Source organism: Molossus molossus, unplaced genomic scaffold (genome assembly GCF_014108415.1).
Source record: "Molossus molossus isolate mMolMol1 unplaced genomic scaffold, mMolMol1.p scaffold_m16_p_12, whole genome shotgun sequence".
NCBI classification, from domain to species: domain Eukaryota; kingdom Metazoa; phylum Chordata; class Mammalia; order Chiroptera; family Molossidae; genus Molossus; species Molossus molossus.
The window spans coordinates 23,085,006-23,102,922 of record NW_023425347.1 but is presented as its reverse complement, the minus strand read 5'-3'; the positions used below and the strand labels follow the sequence as shown (position 1 = coordinate 23,102,922).

The window sequence follows — 17,917 nt, the reverse complement described above, 5'->3', positions numbered from 1 at the left end:
GTACCTGTGAAAGGAAGAGGAGAAGCAGGATTGGACAGAGGAAGAAGTCCAACTGTGAATCAGACCTGAAGAAGCCTCAGCCAGCCCTGTGGAGAGCTCTGGAGTGAGTACTCCTCTTCTGAGTGTTCTGCATGGCTGGGCTTTTATACTCCAACTTTACTTAGTCACTGTATGCAGGCTATCCCAGGAAGGACATGACCTCCGGTGAAGTGACTCCATTGCTGTAACACACCCTGAAGAAGCTGATGGAGGCCATTGACTGCAGGCTCTGCCACTGGGCAGCAGGCCCTTCCTTGAAGGGAGATCTAGGCGGCACATTTCCATGTTTACCACAGGAGATAAGAGGCAACAGAATCTAGTGTGCAAGTGGAGGAATTGTCCTTGGATGAAACAGTGGACAGTTTCTACAGGGTAACAAGAGGAAACATGGAGGATACAGGTACCAGCGCTGGGTGGGGTTGGGCAGATGTAGTGGAGTTTAGAACTCCTTATTCCATTAACTTTCTCAGTGAAATCAGGAGCAAAATCATTGACAGTGAGTGAATGTGGGAGAGGACTGTGGGAAGTTGAGCTAGTTTGGTAGGAGAATGGGGGATGGATGGATTAGGGAATGTAATATGGTTGCCAGGAAGTTGCAAGGCAGACCCAGTGAGAATAGTGGCCATGAAGTCAAAGTGAGACCAGTCAGGATTGTTGTTTTTCTCCAGCCATATTCAGCTACCCAGGACTAGGTGTGAAGATGGCAGAGATTTGGATTTAATTAGGTTAGGATTTTGCCAGGTAAGTGTGAAGGCAGGAGAGAAGGGTACATACATTGAGTATATGGGCAGGACAGTGAACATGATAGTGCATAGAATGTGAGTTGAATAGGGAGGAAAGTAAGGACATGAGAGAGGTGAGACTTAGTGAAAATGGAGCAAGATCACAAAGCAAGATCTTTATATCTTTGTTGCATTTATAACTACCTGAAAATGTTATTGTCTGTCTGGTAAAACAGTCAATTCCTTATAGCTGCAGGGACTGTCTTATTCATCATGGTATTCTCAACACCTGAAGTGGGGGCCACACACATAGTAAGTGGTCAGTAAATATTTGCCAAATGAATGCAAACCAACTTATTAAACTCTTATTATGAAGATTCAGGACATTTCTTGTTTAATGAGATGGTATATTAGGATAAGACGGGTTATTTCAGCAGAAGTTTATTTCTCTGTAAAGCTTTCTGTTGGTTCAGGCAACTCCCCAGGGCTTCCATTCATGTGGTCTATTTATTTCTTTAGGCTCCTTTGATCTTATAGATCCACTATCTCAACACAGGCCCTTGGTGTTCATGGTGGTAGGGGAAAACAACAGGAGGAGAACTCATTCCTGCTCTTCTATGATTCTGCTCATTGGTCATGGCCAAATCAGTCATATGACCCCACCTAACTGCAAAGAATCTAGGCAATATGGGGCACACATGGAATAGCTGGTGAGCTTTGCTGTCTCTGCACAGAAGGGGATAATAACTGCAATCAGATAAGGTACAACTGGGGTGAACAGGGAATGTGCCTGAAAATATGTTTGTTTTATTTTTTGTTCCATTTTTACAGAGAGTGGAAGAGAGGAAGGAAGGAAAGAGAGAGAGAGACATGGATGTGAGAGAGACACATCAATTGGTTGCCTCCCACATGCACCCTGACCAGGGATGGGGATTGAACCTGCAACCCAGGTACATGTCCTTGACCAGGAATCAAACCTGTGACCCTTCGGTGCTCAGGCTGACACTCTAACCACTGAGCCACACCAGCCAGGGCATATCTGTTAGTTTTATTTTAGAAATATGGGTGGAGCAAAAGTAGGTTTATAATTGTTCCTATGGAAAATAATATAATTAATAAATAATAATATAAGAATAAACTCTGTTTCTCATCCTCACAACAGTAAACCTTCTTTTGCCCTACCCTGTACTAAAACCTGGATTCTTTTTTTTTTGCTTTGAGAAGTTTTTATATACACTGCACATATATATATATCAGTCTTTGTCATACATATATCTCTAGCTCTTACATACACATATCTATTTTTCCCAGACTATAATCTTCATAAGCTTCATGGATAGAGACCATGTTCATGCTATTTATTCTCTTGTAGTACTTGGCACAGTGCCTAACACATAGCAGATACCTCAAAAATATGTGTTTGATTGAAATGCATCCCCTTTTAGTTCTTAGACAGTGGCATCAGTCTGTTGTCTGGATGCTATTTAAAGACCTTCCAGCAATATCAACTCAGTGACTTGAGTAAGCTGAGGACTGAATTCTTATTTAAACCTGTTCATAAATATAAATATAGTAACACACTTGGTTCTTCTAAAAACAAGATATCATACTCTATTTTGGTAGAAAGAATTAACTAAAGTACACAATTTAGTAATTTGAGATTAGGTTGAAAATATGTGAATGCAGCAATGTCCAGTTGGTTGCTAAACTGGATATTCTGTCTGACAGTGGCCAGGGAAGACTATTCAGGGTGATCAGTAGGAGAAAATGAGAGAAATGGTGGTGAGACTTATAAAAGTCAGAGAGCAAAGGATAAGTGGTTACCAATTTGGGGCCCTAAGGCCAATTTTTCTCTAAATTTAGCAAGTATAATTTGTAACATATCAATAATACATTCTTACCAACTCTTCCATGGAATGAGACCCAAGAAATAGAGAAGCATAGAGCTTTGGTATCATCTATTTCCTTTGTCCACTGTAAAATAACATCATCTCTGTTGAAGGGGGTGCTTCTGCATATGGACTAACATTTAATGCTTAGATTACATTTAATGCTTAGATTACATTTAATGACACCACTGTTGGCTGAATCAGAACATCAGAGTTAGTAATATGTTCTCCACTGCAAGTTGGCTAGAAATATTCAACATTTTGACAAGATTATCAAACTGGGATGTTATCTTAGAAAATAGATATGTCTAACCTGGCCATTGTGGCTCAGTGGTTGAGTGTCGACCCATGCACCAAGAAGTCCCCAGTTTGATTCCTGGTTGGGGCACATGCCCAGGTTGTGGGCTTAAGCCCAGTGGGGGGGCATGCAGGAGGCGGCCAGTCGATGTTCTCTCTCATCGATATTTCCATCTCTCCCTCTCTCTCTAAAATCAATAAAGAAAAAAATTAAAAGAAAATAGATATGTCTAGATCACACCCATGTTCAACAGTCTCAATTGGCTCCCCATTACACATAGGACAGCATTTAAACCTGCAAAAAATTGTATGACAGTCTGAGCCCTAACTTACTTGTCTAGCTTCCCCACTTATTCTTCCTTGCTATTCATATAATCAGCCTATTTTTTCTTTCTTTTTGTTTTGCTTTATAATTTATTGAGGTATAATTAGTATGAAATAAAATGTATGTAATGAAAAATACTATCTAATAAATTTGACATATGTATACATCATGGAACCATGACCACAATCAAGATAAGGAATATACCCGTCACCTCCAAAAAGTTTTTTGTGCCCTTTGTTTTCCTATTCTCTCATCTGCCCAATCCCTAACCTTGGATAAAAAGATTTTTAAAAGGTGGTGATATAGGCCAGCTGGTGTGGCTCAGTGCTTGAGCATTGACCCATGCACTAAGAGGTTGCCAGTTCAATTCCCAGTCAGGGCACATGCCCTGGTTTCAGGCTCAATCCCCAGTGTGGGGCATACGGAAGCAGCCTGTCAATGTTTCTCTCTCATCGATGTTTCTATCTCTCTGTCCCTCTCCCTTCATCTCTCTCTAAAAATCAATAAAAACATTTCAAAAAATAAAAGGTGGTGAGATATATATATATATCTATATATATATGTATGTACACACACACATACACACACACATATATTTTTAATGCATTTGTTGTGTCTCCCATCTACATCTCAATGCAGTGGTTGTCAACTGGGGGGCAGGGGTGTCATTTTGCCCACAGTGGACATTTGATAATATTTGGAGACATTTTGAGTTGTCACAACTCTGGGGAGGTGCTACTGGGATTTAGTGGGTAGAGGCCCAGGATGCTGCTGACCATCCTATAATGCACAGGACAGCCCTCACAACAAAGAATTGTCTGGTTCAAAACATCAATAGTGCTGAGATTGAAAAACATTGATATAATGCAATGTACTCTCTTTCCACAGGGTTCCACTAAAATTGGTTTTATAAAGATCAACAATAATTTTTTTTTTTTTTTTTTTTTAATCCTCATCCGAGGACATTTTTCCATTTTTTGTACAGATAGAGTAGGAGGGAGAGAGAGGAAGAGAGAGAGAGGGAAACATCGATGTGAAAGGGACACATCGAGTGGCTGCCACCCGCACAACCAACCAGGGCCAGGGACAAACTGCAACCGAGGTACATGCCCTTAGCGGGAACCGAACCCGGGTCTCTCCGGACCGCAGGCGGACGCTCTAACCGCTGAGCCAAACCGGCCAGGGCAAGATCAACAATAATATCCTATGTAATTTAAAGGCTTCTTTTAAATAGTCCTATAATAATACTTAGTTTCTATGCAGCATCTGACACTATTTACCATCCCCTTCTTTCTTTTTCTTTTTTTTAATGCCCTGACAGGGAATCAAACCTGGATTTCTCAGTCCATGAGGCGACACTCAGTCCACTGAACCACCCAGGCCAGGCACCATCCCCTTCTTTCAAAAATGTTTTCTCTTCACCTGCATGACATTAAACTTCCTACTCTTCTGCTGGCTGTCCTGTGCCTGTTGGCCTAAAAAATGTTGGTGTTCTTCAGGGATCTATTTATGCCCTTGGTTTTTTCCTTATGCACGATTTCCCTGGGTGTTCTCATCCACACCCATGGTATCATGACCTCTAGCTTAATAAAATATAAATCTATGTCTTTAGCCATTTACTTTCTCCTCGAGTGTCGTACTCTTGTCAACTGCCTATTAGATTTCTTCACTGAATATCTCATAAATATCTGAAAAGCAACATATTAAAAACTAAACTCATTCTCTAGCAAATCTTTCCTCTTTTTTTTTTTTTAAATTCTCACCCATGGACATTTTTCCATTTTTTGTTCAGACAAAGTGGGAGGGAGAGAGAGAGAGAGAAACATCGACATGAAAGGGACACATTGAGTGGCTGCCACCCACATGACCAACCAGGGCCAGGGACAAACTGCAACCAAGGTACGTGCCCTTGGCAGAAATCAAACCTGGGTCTCTCTGGACCACAGGCCGACGCTCTAACCACTGAGCCAAACTGGCCAGGGCTCTTTCCTCTTTTTCATTGATTTATTTAACCACTTTGTTGTCTACCCCGTTGCTCAAGCTTGAATATTTGAAGTCATCTTTGATGTCTTCCTCTTTGCAAACCCACATCAAGTCCTCTGAATTCTAAACCTCTGTCTCTCATACATATCTCCTTTTCTTTCAGGCCATATCAGCTCTCTCCTTAACTGTTGTAATAGACTCCTTATTGTTCTCTCCCTGAAGTCTTGTGATTATTGAAAAGCGAGTCCACCAAATAGGAAATAATCTTGCAAATCCTATAGACTAGCTAGTGTGTTTGCCTGACAAACAGATTAATCGTTTAAGAATTCAAACCATTGCCCAGCTGGTGTGGCTCAGTGGTTGAGCATTGATCCATGCACCAAGAGGTCGCTGGTTTGATTCCTGGTCAAGGCACACACCCAGGGTGTGGGCTGATCCCCAGTGGGGGGCATGCAGGAAGTGGCCAATCGATGTTCTTTCTCATCGATGTTTCTATCTCTCTCTCCCTCTCCCCTCCTCTCTCTCTAAAATCAATAAAGAAGAAAACAAAAAACAAACAACAAAAAGGGCTCAACTAATAAAAAGGAAAGATTAGGAATGTCAGCTGGAAAATCCTATTAAAAAAAGAACTCAAACCATTGCCTTTTCCATGAAGCATTCCTCATGTCTCTGAAGTTGAGACTTCTACTCCTCCCCCTTGCACTGTGTTCTTATCTTTATTATAGTACTTACAAAATTATAATTATTTATATCTCTACATTTTTAGGAGACACTTAAGTTGTCTGCCTAGAGTACTCTTTCTGAAGACCTGCCTTCCTCCCAACCTCCTCAGATACCTTTTCATCCTCATCCCCAATCCTTTGTGAGCCACCATCCATACATGAAGAGCTCTTGTAGGCATGTTTTTACATCATGACCCTGACACCCTGTCCTTCACTAGGCATCTGAATCAAGTAAGGCCAGTTAGTTCCCTCCCTGCGAATTTGGAATTGAGGCAGATTGCAGATGAAAGTGAATTAGAGTAAGAGAAGAATAGAGATTCATGATTGTGTTCAAGTCTCAGTTCCAGATTGTAGAGGAAGCTTAACTGTATCCATCCCTTGGGCTTCCAGGTGGCAGTCCTGTTACCTTTTAAGCAAATATCCCACCCCCACTCAATAAGTTGTTTTGGCTGCATTTCTGTTACTTACAACCATAGAGTCCATACTGACTATGGATTCAAGGATAAGGACCTTGCCTTGGTCAACTCCCCCAGTAACATAATACTACTACATAGATACAAAATAGATACTAAATATAAAAATATTTGTGGAATGGATCAATGAATAAAGGATAAAAGGGAGAAAGGAAAGAAGGAAAAAGAAGTGATGAGACGTTTTAAATAAAAAAAGAGCTCTAGCTGGTTTGGCTCAGCATTTGACCGTGGACCAAAGAGTCATGGGTTCAATTCCAGTCAAGGGGACGTACCTGGGTTGTGGTTTGGTCCCGGCCCTGGTCAGGGTCATACAGGAGGCAACCAGTTGATGTGCCTCTCTCACATCGACGTTTCTCTATCTTTGTCTCTATCTCTCTCTCCTTCCCCCTCCCACTCTATCTGGAGATAAATGGAAAAATATCCTCCAGTGAGGATTTAAAAAAAAAATCATAAAAAGAGAAGTGAAATAGAATGGAAAAATTGAAACAAATAGAACTGAACTGAACAAGAGAAAGCAGCAAATGATCTTTTTTTTTTTTTTTCCTTACCCGAGGACATTTTTGCATTTATCTTCAGACAGAGAGGGAGGGAGAAAGGGAGAAAGAGGGAGAGAGAAACATCGATGTGAGAGAGACACATCAACTGGTTGCCACCCACAGGTCTCCAACCAGGGCAGGGACAAACTGCAACCAAGTTACGTGCCCTTAGCAGGAACCGAACCTGGGACTCTCTGGTCCGCAGGCTGACGCTCTAACTGCTTAGCCAAACTGGCCAGAGCAGCAAATGATCTTAACACAACAACAACAAAACAATGAAGAGTATGATCTAGGGGTAAAATGTGTGGCTGTCCTAAGGTCAGGCAGCCCTTCCCCCTTGCTTTCACCTTTGCCCATTTTTCTCAGAATCAGGCAGGAGGATCCTGCAGGGAGGCCTCAGAGTATTTTTGCCCAGGCACTCAGGATTTCCATGAGATCTTCTGCTTATAACCCACCATGGTTATAGCAAAGTAATTCAACTCCCAGTTGCAGCCATACATGTCTAGAGCTTAGTGAATCTAGAGAGTATGGCCTAGTAGACGTAGCATGAACAGATGGGTCCAGATTGAGGAAGGTCATAAAATGATTAGATGGGAGGAGCAAAAGATAGTAGGAATGAAATAACTCTCAAAAGGAGAGGGAAACTGGGGTAGGAGCGTATTGTCATGCAGTAGGAAATTTGGGATATATATCAAAATGATTCCTGTGCATCAAATTTTCCATTAATTTATTCCACTATTCATTTACAAATAAACATTCTTTTTATCCTTGAACTGTATGATATAGTTATTGTATATATATATATATTATTTCATTAAAAAAACTAAACAAACAAAAAACCACCTAGCAAGTGTGGCTCAGTGGATTGAGCGTCATCCCATGGACTGAGAGGTCCTAGTTTGATTCCTGGTCAGGGCACATGTCCAGATTTTGGGCTTGATCCCCAGTGGTGGGTGTGCAGGAGGCAGCTGATTGATGTTTCTGTCTCACATCAATGTTACTGTCTCTCTCTCCCTAAAACAATCAATAAAAACATGTTTAAAAACAATCAAACAAACCATTTTCTATCTCTAATTTCTATTTACCTCTTTTGTTCCACTGACTCTCCTCCTTCCATACCTTCCTTCAGGAAAATTTTATCTCTCTAGGGACATGTCATGGACTTTAACTTAGATTTCACAAAGGCAGGAGGATCTATACTCTGGTATTCTCGGATTTTATGCCCCTTCTAGAGCTCTTCTCCCTGATTCCCGTTCTTTTTGTTGCAGGGGGGGCGTTTGTTTACTAAGCTGGAGAGATGGGCACAAGGACGGGCTTAGGGAAGAAGCAGCACCAGGAGAGCTCAGGCGACTGCTCTGGCTCACTAGGAAGTCTGAGAAAGGGGGGCTTGGAGACAGGTTCAGGGGGTAAACCTGGGACAAGCTGCCGATGCCCACTGATCCCCTGGTTGCAAGTCTTGTGGGGTCCCTTAGAGTTTAGGAGGTGCACACCTGTAGGAGGCAGACGCAGCAGAGAGGCCAAGGGATGTCCCCCCTCACGATTCCCAAGGCCATGGCTGTAGAGACCAATACCACAAAAACTATGGAACACTTCACAAATTGGCGTGTCATCCTTGCGCAGGGGCCATGCTAATCTTCTCTGTATCGTTCCAATTTTAGTATATGTGCTGCGAAGGGAGTACTCCCTGATTCCCTTTTATCACTAACCCCATCTTCATCTGAGAAAGACTACTACTGGAGCCAGTAATCTTTCTCCCGCAAAAACCTGATCTCACTATTACTTTGCCTATGACATTTCAATGCTTCCCCCATTGTCTGTGGAATGGAGTGCACTTTTGAAAACATGGCCTAGAAGGCTCTCCATGATCTGGTGTCTAGCCTTGTCTCCCTATTCTTCCTCCCAGCCACTCCCACTGTGCCACCCCCATGGAAAAATCCTCCAACCAGAATAAGCTTCTTTAAATTCTTTGAATTGACATGTCTTTCTTACCTTTGACTCTCTCTCAATGCTATACCCCCTACTGGAAACTCTTTCTCCTCCTAGTCTCCTGTCCCTGGCCAAATTACACTCACTCGTCAGGTCTCAGTGTAAAAGTAACTTCTTCTGGGCTTCATGTATACTGCCTTCTCTGTGTGCTGTCCTTCAACAGATTGTCTAGTTTTAGCAGCCTGTGTGTTTGTCTAGCCCCCTTCTCAGCTTGGTGAGGTTGGGATGTTGCTTTTCTTATTAACTCTTATATCTTTAGCACCTAGCAGTGTCTTAAACTAGCAAGCACTCAATAAATATTTACAGAATGAATAAGAAGGCCAGAGTCTTTGTGCTAACCTCTCCCTACTCCTCCTCCTACATCATCCAAGCTGGTCCTTTGCAATAACTTGTTTGATGAGTTTATCTTCCAATACCCACTTCCTGTTCAATAGAGAAACCTGATAATTCTAGTAGGTATTCCCTTTTTTCCAGCCCTCGGATTAGAAGTTATCTGATCAATATTTAATAGGTATTTGCATGATCTGTAATAAACTGGTTGCTTCTCATGTTAATTCCTAACAATCTTTAAATTATATCATGGCTGATTATGAATAATGCTACACTGCTTCTAACCCACTCCATAAAGATATAGTATATGGATAGGTGAGTGAGTGAGTGAGTGAGTGAATGAATGAAAAGCAATTTAACTAGTCCCTTTCCACATTCCCAGTAAGGATTATGTCACTCCAGCTCCGGCATATTAGTGATAACAGCAATGTTTTCAAGGATCCCCTTACATCGTTAGCTTTTATATTACCCAGTATGCTCTGCCCCTTGCCAGTTCTCTGGCTATTAGAACTCTCTTTGAGCACATCCACCTGTTCCTTTCTAGAACTTTGGCTTGGGAACAGCATCCCTCCTAAGTGAGAACAGAGGCTCAGGGCATACTCAATAAACAAAGCCAGGTGTAATTAACTGCTCTGGCCCTGACTCAGAGCCCTAACAGGTGGCAGGCATGGACAATTCTGGCAAAAGAGACTTGCCTTGTTTCATACAGCTGAACATATTATTTTTCCCCGCGAGGCCAATCTAATGTCCTGGCAACCTAAGTTTAAATAGTGGGGACGTCTTCGTTTTAAAAACAATAAAACAGAAGGAGTTGTTTTGAAAAAATTTAAATGACTGGCAGGAGATTCTCAGGGCACAGTCCATATGAATATCAAGTGTTAAGTGATGTTATGGTTAAGACAACCAAGAACGGAGGCGGAGGATGAATGGAACTGGTGCCTATCTTCAGCCTCACTGGGCGGATCAAGATTTTACAATGATTTTCTGAAATTGCCCAGCTCCAGAATTTCAAGGACCCTAGTCGCTGCCTCCTTGCTAAGAGAGCGCGTTACTGGGGGAGGTGGTGCGTGCACGCGCCGGGGGAGGGCAGGATCGGAGAGGGGGCCACCGCTCCCCGGAATAAACAGCAGGGGGAGAAGGGGAGTGCGGCTGAGGGCCGCCGGAGGGGAAAGAAGTCAGGCGGCAGGGGCAGGGCCGGAGGAGGGGGCTGAGGCACACTCGGGTGCTGGTTGCAGGAGACCCAAATGCCTCGGAGACTCGGAGCGGCTGCCAGGCGGAGCTGACAGTGAACCCCGAGCGGCGCATGCCCTCGCCGGAGCCCTGCGCTCCCGGGTCCCCTACTCCTCACTCCGACCTCGAGTGCAAGGTAAGGAGGGGCTCGGGGTGCAATCCTCCCCCAGGCGCAGCCCGGCCAGAGTACCAGGTGCGGTTCGGCATCCCCAGTCTGTCACCTCCTCCCCTCCCTCTCCCCTTCCCGGTCTCCTTGGCGCCTGGGAGCCCTGGGCAGGTTGCCCGCAGGGACTCGGGACAATCCCCACAATCCCCGCTATTACCCCGCGGCACGTAGAACCCCTGTCTCCTTCTTATTCTCACTTTCCTCTCCACCTCAGGCACCTCCCGGAACCCCGAATCTCGGGTTCTGAGGGAGGAGGCAGGAGGTCGTCCACCCTACCAGGTGTGGGGCGCAAACACCGGCACCCGCTGGCTCCCCCCTACCCCCCACCCCAGTCTGCAATGATTTCCAGTATGAAATATCACAACTCCTCTTCTAAATCTAAAATATACCTGTCCCCGCCTTCTGTTTACCATCCTAACTTTGGGAGGGTGGTATTCACTCTTGGTCAAGGTAGGTATAGCGTCTTATCTTTTGTATCTGTACTAAACAATAGGTTGAGGGTGTTTGGAGTTTAATTTCCTCAATATCAAATACTGTGATAAGTTTCCAAGGTTTTCTGGGTGGCTAGGATGCTAGAAGTTTATCATAGCCTAGAGCAATAGCTCCTAGTCCAGTGCTGAGATCCTGATTCAGAATTCGGGGTGTGGGTGTACGTGTGCACGCGCGGAGGCTTCTGTGTGTTAAGCGCTCTAGGTGATTGCGATGCTCTCTAAATAGTCGTGCGCATGGAGAATAAAAACGGAGTGAAAGCTGGTTTCCTTCAAGTTGGTGAATTTGGTGGGATACCATTGGTTCACAGATGACAATTTTGAGAAGGGAGGGTTAAAGTTCATTTGAAACTCGGATGTAGGGTGGAGAGAAATACCACGTTTAAGGGGCCCTCATTAAAGAGTTAGCTTTTAAACATCAATTAAAAAGAAAAGTAAAAATGCCCTCCCAAGTACTCTGGCTATTAGAAAGGAATGAGGCCTTTGCTGGTGGGAATCAGAAAATCTTCCTTCACATTCTTGCATCAACTGACTTTCTGCCAGTGACTACTGGCATTTTTACATGTTGGCTACTTTAAGGCTAGAACTCCAAATGGGCTCTTATCTCTAGTAAACAGAAGGAGGAATGATCATATAAATTAATTAGGATCCTGTTTACATTCCTAATTATTTAAACTAAGCTCTTCTACCCTGAATTGTTTAGTGTCTGTAAATTATATTGTATTAGAATTTACACAAATAACTAAATGAATCTCCATCTTGCACTTTATTATAGATGTACATCTGCTGTGTTTCATATATATTTGCATATGTACCTGAGCCATTCTAAGAACCTAGCAAACTCTCAGAATGGAACTACCGGGGGGAAAAAAAAGATTTTTGTTTGTCTTTTGGGAAACTGCAGTGAAGAACTAACTTTTAAAAATATCATAAAGTAGGTATAATGAAATCACACAACTTTTAATGAAATGAGGTGCTTGTTATGAAATAGAGATGGTATTTGGTACCTGCTTTCAAGGATTTTAAGGACAAGTAGGAGATTTTCTGTAAAGCATTTTGAACTTTAGGAAAAGAGTCACTGTCTGGGTATTGAGCCAGTGGGATTGTTTCCCTGGCAAACTTTTTCTTCTTTCTAAAATTAACTTTCCCGTAGGAAAAATAGTGCAGATGCACACGATTCAGCTAACCACATCCAGAAAATACTGTTTGAATTTTAAAAGTGACCTTAATTCTTTTGTATAGATCTAGTGTTTGAGGCCTATGTCACAAAATATGCAGAAATAATCATTGCTTGCTGACCTTTTCAAAGCATTGGCTTAATGAGGGAACTTATGGACAGAATACAAATGATATTATGAATTTTACTGGCTTGGGCAAAACTATTATCATTTTTTCCCCTAATGTTTTTTGTGTATATGTGTGTCTGGGACTTACATAATTATGTATATATATGTAACACATGTTTTTAGTAGGAACAAAAACCCACTATTTTTCATTGTGGCAGAACACTGTAAGCATTAGGTTTTCATTAATTTTTCATGGAAGTTTTAATATGACAGAACTAAAAACTTCAAGGAAATAATTCCATAAAGATCTATTTGGAACTGAAGGCCTTTTAAATAAGACATGTTTGAAGCCCTTCGTCTTAGGATATGTGGATCAGTCCTTTGTGAGCAGTAAGGGTGGTAGACCCAATTTTGGCAGCTTAGACAGTGGATGATTAGACCCTGCCACTCTTCCCCAGACCTTTAATTTGGTCTGTAACTTGATGCTTCACTGACCCCACACTCTCCCTGCCACGCTAGCTCACAGAGGAATTGCAGGCACTCTGTGCTGAATGTTTTCCCCTCCCATCAATTGGAACATGTTTGCATTGGTTGCAGAATACAGTTTTATTTTTAGCTCAGTATTCTCAGAAATACCTTTAGCTATGAAGAAAGTAGTCTTAGTGAGGCCTAGATCACAAATTGATTTATTTAATTGCTGTGTTAATTTTCCAGTTACTCAACTATGTAGAAATAATAGTCATAGAGTATTAAAATTGAAAGACACTTTAGAAGTCATCTAGGTTCTAATCATTTCTTTCTACAGGTGAATATTGAAGCACTCATAGTCATAATCCATACTTTGAGACTACCCATTAAGTTTTATATTCTTTCCAGTTCTTGTAGTAATGTAGATTTTGCTCATTTTAAATGAATTTATATACGAGTTCAATAAGGCAGGAATGGCAGCAAAATACATTGCAAATCTTAGCTAAATTTCCAGTGAAACTGAAACTGTGATGTTAAAGGCAATCAATATAGGTCATTTACAAAGGCGGTGAACTGTTCTAAACTAGCATCCTAGGTTTTCATTGCAGTAGTTGGAAGGGACTACTTCAGCTGGCTGACACAAGAAAAGGAGTACACTAAGAAAGATGAGTATAAACAGAGAACAATAAGGTGTTGAGGCGTGTGAAAAGCATAACCTACTAAATCAGCAAATCCTTCAGGAATGGTTGGCCTTCAGATCCCTCCCTAGAGATTTCCATCTGAAATAATGCAAACAATTATTGGAGTTTCTAGTCCTCAACATCTTACTGAGTTAAGGCTTGGTTTTGGAAGTCCCACTTGATGTTTGTCTGTCAAGATTTTGTTTTCTTAAAAGATCTCTTTTCCCAAGATCCTTGTTTGAAGACGTTTTTCTTTTGTCACCAATTGCAAAAAATTTGTCCTGATATGTATGCACCAAAAAGATTGCATCTAATCTTAAGAAACCATATAGAATCTAGGGAAGGATTCTTGCTAGTGCTTCAATTTGCTACCATTTATTTATTGAGGTACTTTGCATACATGAAAATAAACAAACAAAAAACCTCTTTACAGCCCTGACAGGAGGCCATTATTATCCCTTTACATAGATCTGTGATTCAGAGAAGTTAAGCATCCTCACCAAGGACACACATCACAACACTTCACACTGCTTCCCTAACTAGTACAAGATGTTGATTGAATCTGTAGATGATAGTATGCTTATTTGGGGGTATCTGACAAATTTCCTAATTCTGAAGTCTTCAGATGTGTTTATATTTCTGCTTAGGTGTATTTAGTGTATAAAGCTCAACATTCCAGCATTGATTTAATGATTAAATAAATCACCACATTAAAAATATGTGGTATTCTTAACAATCAGGGTGTCTTTAAAAATATATCTTCCTTATAATGCCATGAAATTTTGGTGGTTCATAAGATATCTATAATATGAATAATCTGACACACTATCCATTGTTCTCTATAAGCGATTCTCCAATGTATGGTACCAATTCCTTCAAGGCTTTTTAGAAATTGTTGTACAGTGTCATCCTACCGGAGCAGGTGTAAGTTAAAATGTGTATTACTTTATTAAATTTACTTTCTTTTATGTCTCCTTTATATTACAGTTAGGACATTATATTTGTTTGGTTTAGAAAGTATGTATGTAATTGGGCTATAATTTCTATGAATTTCACTTCAAGATAGTAAAGGGGTAACTTACAAAATATCATTAAAAAATGAGCATTAGTTTGATAGGGTAGAGAGCCATTGCCCTATAAAGAATATTACTTACTGTCCCTGGCAGGTGTGGCTCAGTTGGTTGGGTGTTGTCCCATGCACCAGGAGGTTGCTGGTTCGCTGTTCCTTGTTTCTCTCTCTCCCTCCTTTCCTCTTTCTCTAAATAAAATAAAATAAAATAAAAAATCAACACAAAATATTTATTTATTTATTTATTTATTTATTTATTTATTTATTTATTTATTTTTTATCCTCACCCGAGAACATTTTTCCATTTTTTGTTCAGCTAGAGCGGGAGGGAGAGAGACGAAGAGAGAGAGAGAGAGAAACATCGATGTGAAGGGACACATCGAGTGGCTGCCACCCGCACGACCAACCAGGGCCAGGGACAAACTGCAACGGAGGTATGTGCCCTTAGCGGGAACCGAACCCGGGTCTCTCTGTATCGCAGGCCGACGCTCCAACCGCTGAGCCAAACCGGCCAGGGCAACACAAAATATTTAAAAAAAAAAAATAAATAAAGAACATTACTGAATCTGATACAAATATAACTAGCAGTAAATGTTTTACTTTTAGTTTCATGAATTTACATATTTTAATCAGTTTCTTTTGGCTTTTGATTAATATTAAGCCTTACATCAAAAGGGGAAGAGTTTCCTTCAAGTTTAATCTTGAAGCTTCTACCCCGAGAGAGTCTTTGTACTTGGAGAGGGCTTTCTCCCTCTTTCATCGCCATCCTTCCATTGCAGTTCCTTCCATTTCCCCAAAGGCAGAGGTTATTCTCTGAATGAGTTGGTTCATAGAAAATCTTTGCAAACTCTTTGAAAGACTCCACTGCCAGACCTAGTACATAGAACTATTGTCCTTTGGCCAACCCTTGGCAAATCCCAGTTTTCTAGTCTGCAGTTTGGGAATGTTGCTGTGAGCAATTCAGGCAGTGTTTGCCCCATTCCTCACTTCTGCCCCCTCCTGGAGAGGGTAGAAGTACCTCATGAAATTCCAAATTATAAAAGAAAAAACTGAACAGAAACAGGAGTCATAGATACAGAAAACAGACTAATGGTTGCTAGAGGGGAGAGGATTTGGAGGGACTGGGTAAAAAAGGTGAAGGGATTGAGAAATTACAAAATAGTCATGAGTCTAAAGTACAGCATAGGAAATACAGTCGATAATATTGTAATAACTAGGTATGGTGCCACTTGGGTACTGGAAATATCAGCGGGCCACTTTGTAAAGTGTACGACTGTCTCACCATTATGCTGTACACTTGAAACTAATACAAAATAATATTGAATGTGAATTGTAATTGAAAAAAATTTTTAAATGGAAAAGGATTTCAAGTAAGTTATTGTAACTTAATACTTCTTTCCCATAAAATTAATTAAGCTAGATTTTTTAATTTTTAAAATCATACCCTCCATTAGTATACTTTAGTACATTATTACTATTTAAATGTTTTCTGAGAAACCATGTGAGCAGAAAGAGGTAAGAATTGGAGTACTGTATATAAATGTGCATATGAATATATTTAAGTTTATAAGTAGGTTTATGAAAAAGACTAAAGAGCCCAGCTAGTGTGGCTCAGTGGTTGAGCATCAACCCATGCACCAAGAGGTCGCTGGTTCAATTTCCAGTCAGTGCACATGCCCAGGTTGTAGGCCTGATCCCCAGTGGAGGGCATGCGGGAGGCAGCCAATTGATGTAGTTTCTCAACGATGTTTCTATCTCTCTCTCAAATAGATAAAGAAAAAATATTTTAGTAAAAAAAAAAAAAAAAAAGATTAAAGAGCATGTGTGACAATTGACTAATTTTACATTTTGGTTTTGGAAAATACAGAGGAGTGTAAAGAAAAATATCAGAATCACCTCTAATCCTATCACCCAACCACATCTGACATTTTGGCATAACTTTTTCAAATTTTTTAACTATGCATGTGGGCATTTATGCATATGAATATTGTTACAGAATTAAGATTTTTTTCTGTGCATTGTTTTTCTTTACATTAAAAAAATATAACAATGTCATAAGACCTGCCTATGCTATTCAAAATTGTTACTAGCTGTCTGGACTATATTTTATTTGCTCACTTTTCTTCTGATAGATTGAAAGGTGTGGATTATATTTTAAAAAATCCAACTGTTACTGCCTTTAAGGTTGTCGGTGTGTGTGTGTGTGTGTGTATGTGTATGTGTATCTATCTAGCTATGCTTGTTTTCCCTAATCAAGGGAAGAAATGGTGTTTATTATCTTTCTTTCTGTAAGATGAGAACTTTTTACTACTGTTCTTTCTTTAGCTCCTCTGTTTCCCAGCTTTTTGTTGATATAATCTATGATTATTAAAATAAAATTATTATTGATAAATGCTGAAATAATTTATTTTCTGTTTAAAAAATTACTTTTTTTTTAGCCCTGGCCAGTTTGACTCGGGGATTAGAGCTTCGGCCCTCAGACCAGAGAGACTCAGGTTCGGTTCCCATTAAGGGCATTTATCTCGGCTGCAGTTTGTCCCTGGCCCCGGTTGGGGTCGTGTGGGTGGCAACCACTCAATATGTCTCTCTCACATTGATGTTTCTCTCTCTCTCTCCCTCCCTTTCTCCCTCTTGCTCTATCTGAATATAAATGCAAAAATGGCCTCGGGGAGGATAAAAAAAAAAAAAAAAGAATTACCTTAAAAAAATATACTTTTTCATTGATTTTTTTTTAGAGAGAGAGGAAGGGAGAGGGAGAGGTAAAAACATCAGTCGGCTGCCTCCTGCACACCCCCTACCAGGAACTGAGCCCACAATCTGGACATGTGCCCTGGCCAGGAATTGAACTGGTGATCTCTTGGTGCATGGGATGATGCTCAATCCACTGGGCCACACCAGCCAGGCTAAAGAATTATTTTTAACATTGTATTTAAGATTTATGCCCATAAACTACTGAGCCACACCAGCTGGGCTAGCTCAGTTTTTAAACATTTTATATATTACCTTTTTTTTTAATCCTTAACACTATTGCTTAGAGTCAAAGGGCCATGGCCTTCAGATTCAAAAGGTTGTGGGTTACATGCATTCTATTTACCACTAATGTTGGAAACTTTGCAGGTTACTTTAGTTTTCTTAGCCTTATTTTCTTCCCCTAGAAAAGGTAATATTTACCTCATAGAGTGATACAGATTTCATGAGATAATTATAGAGGGGTTATCAGAACACAGA

The 17,917-nt window shown here is 40.8% G+C and overlaps 1 long non-coding RNA gene and 1 other non-coding gene across 2 annotated transcripts; one reads left to right on the top strand and one right to left on the bottom strand.

Annotated features, from left to right (window-relative positions):
- LOC118626909 lies at positions 1-4,844 on the top strand. The gene is made up of 5 exons (XR_004958960.1): positions 1-103; positions 178-439; positions 1,012-1,073; positions 1,281-1,523; positions 4,594-4,844. It is a non-coding gene; the product is annotated as an uncharacterized LOC118626909 (long non-coding RNA).
- Positions 4,845-8,561: 3,717 nt separating this feature from the next.
- Positions 8,562-8,667, bottom strand: LOC118627293. The gene has a single exon (XR_004959058.1). It is a non-coding gene; the product is annotated as a U6 spliceosomal RNA (small nuclear RNA).
- Positions 8,668-17,917: the final 9,250 nt, after the last annotated feature.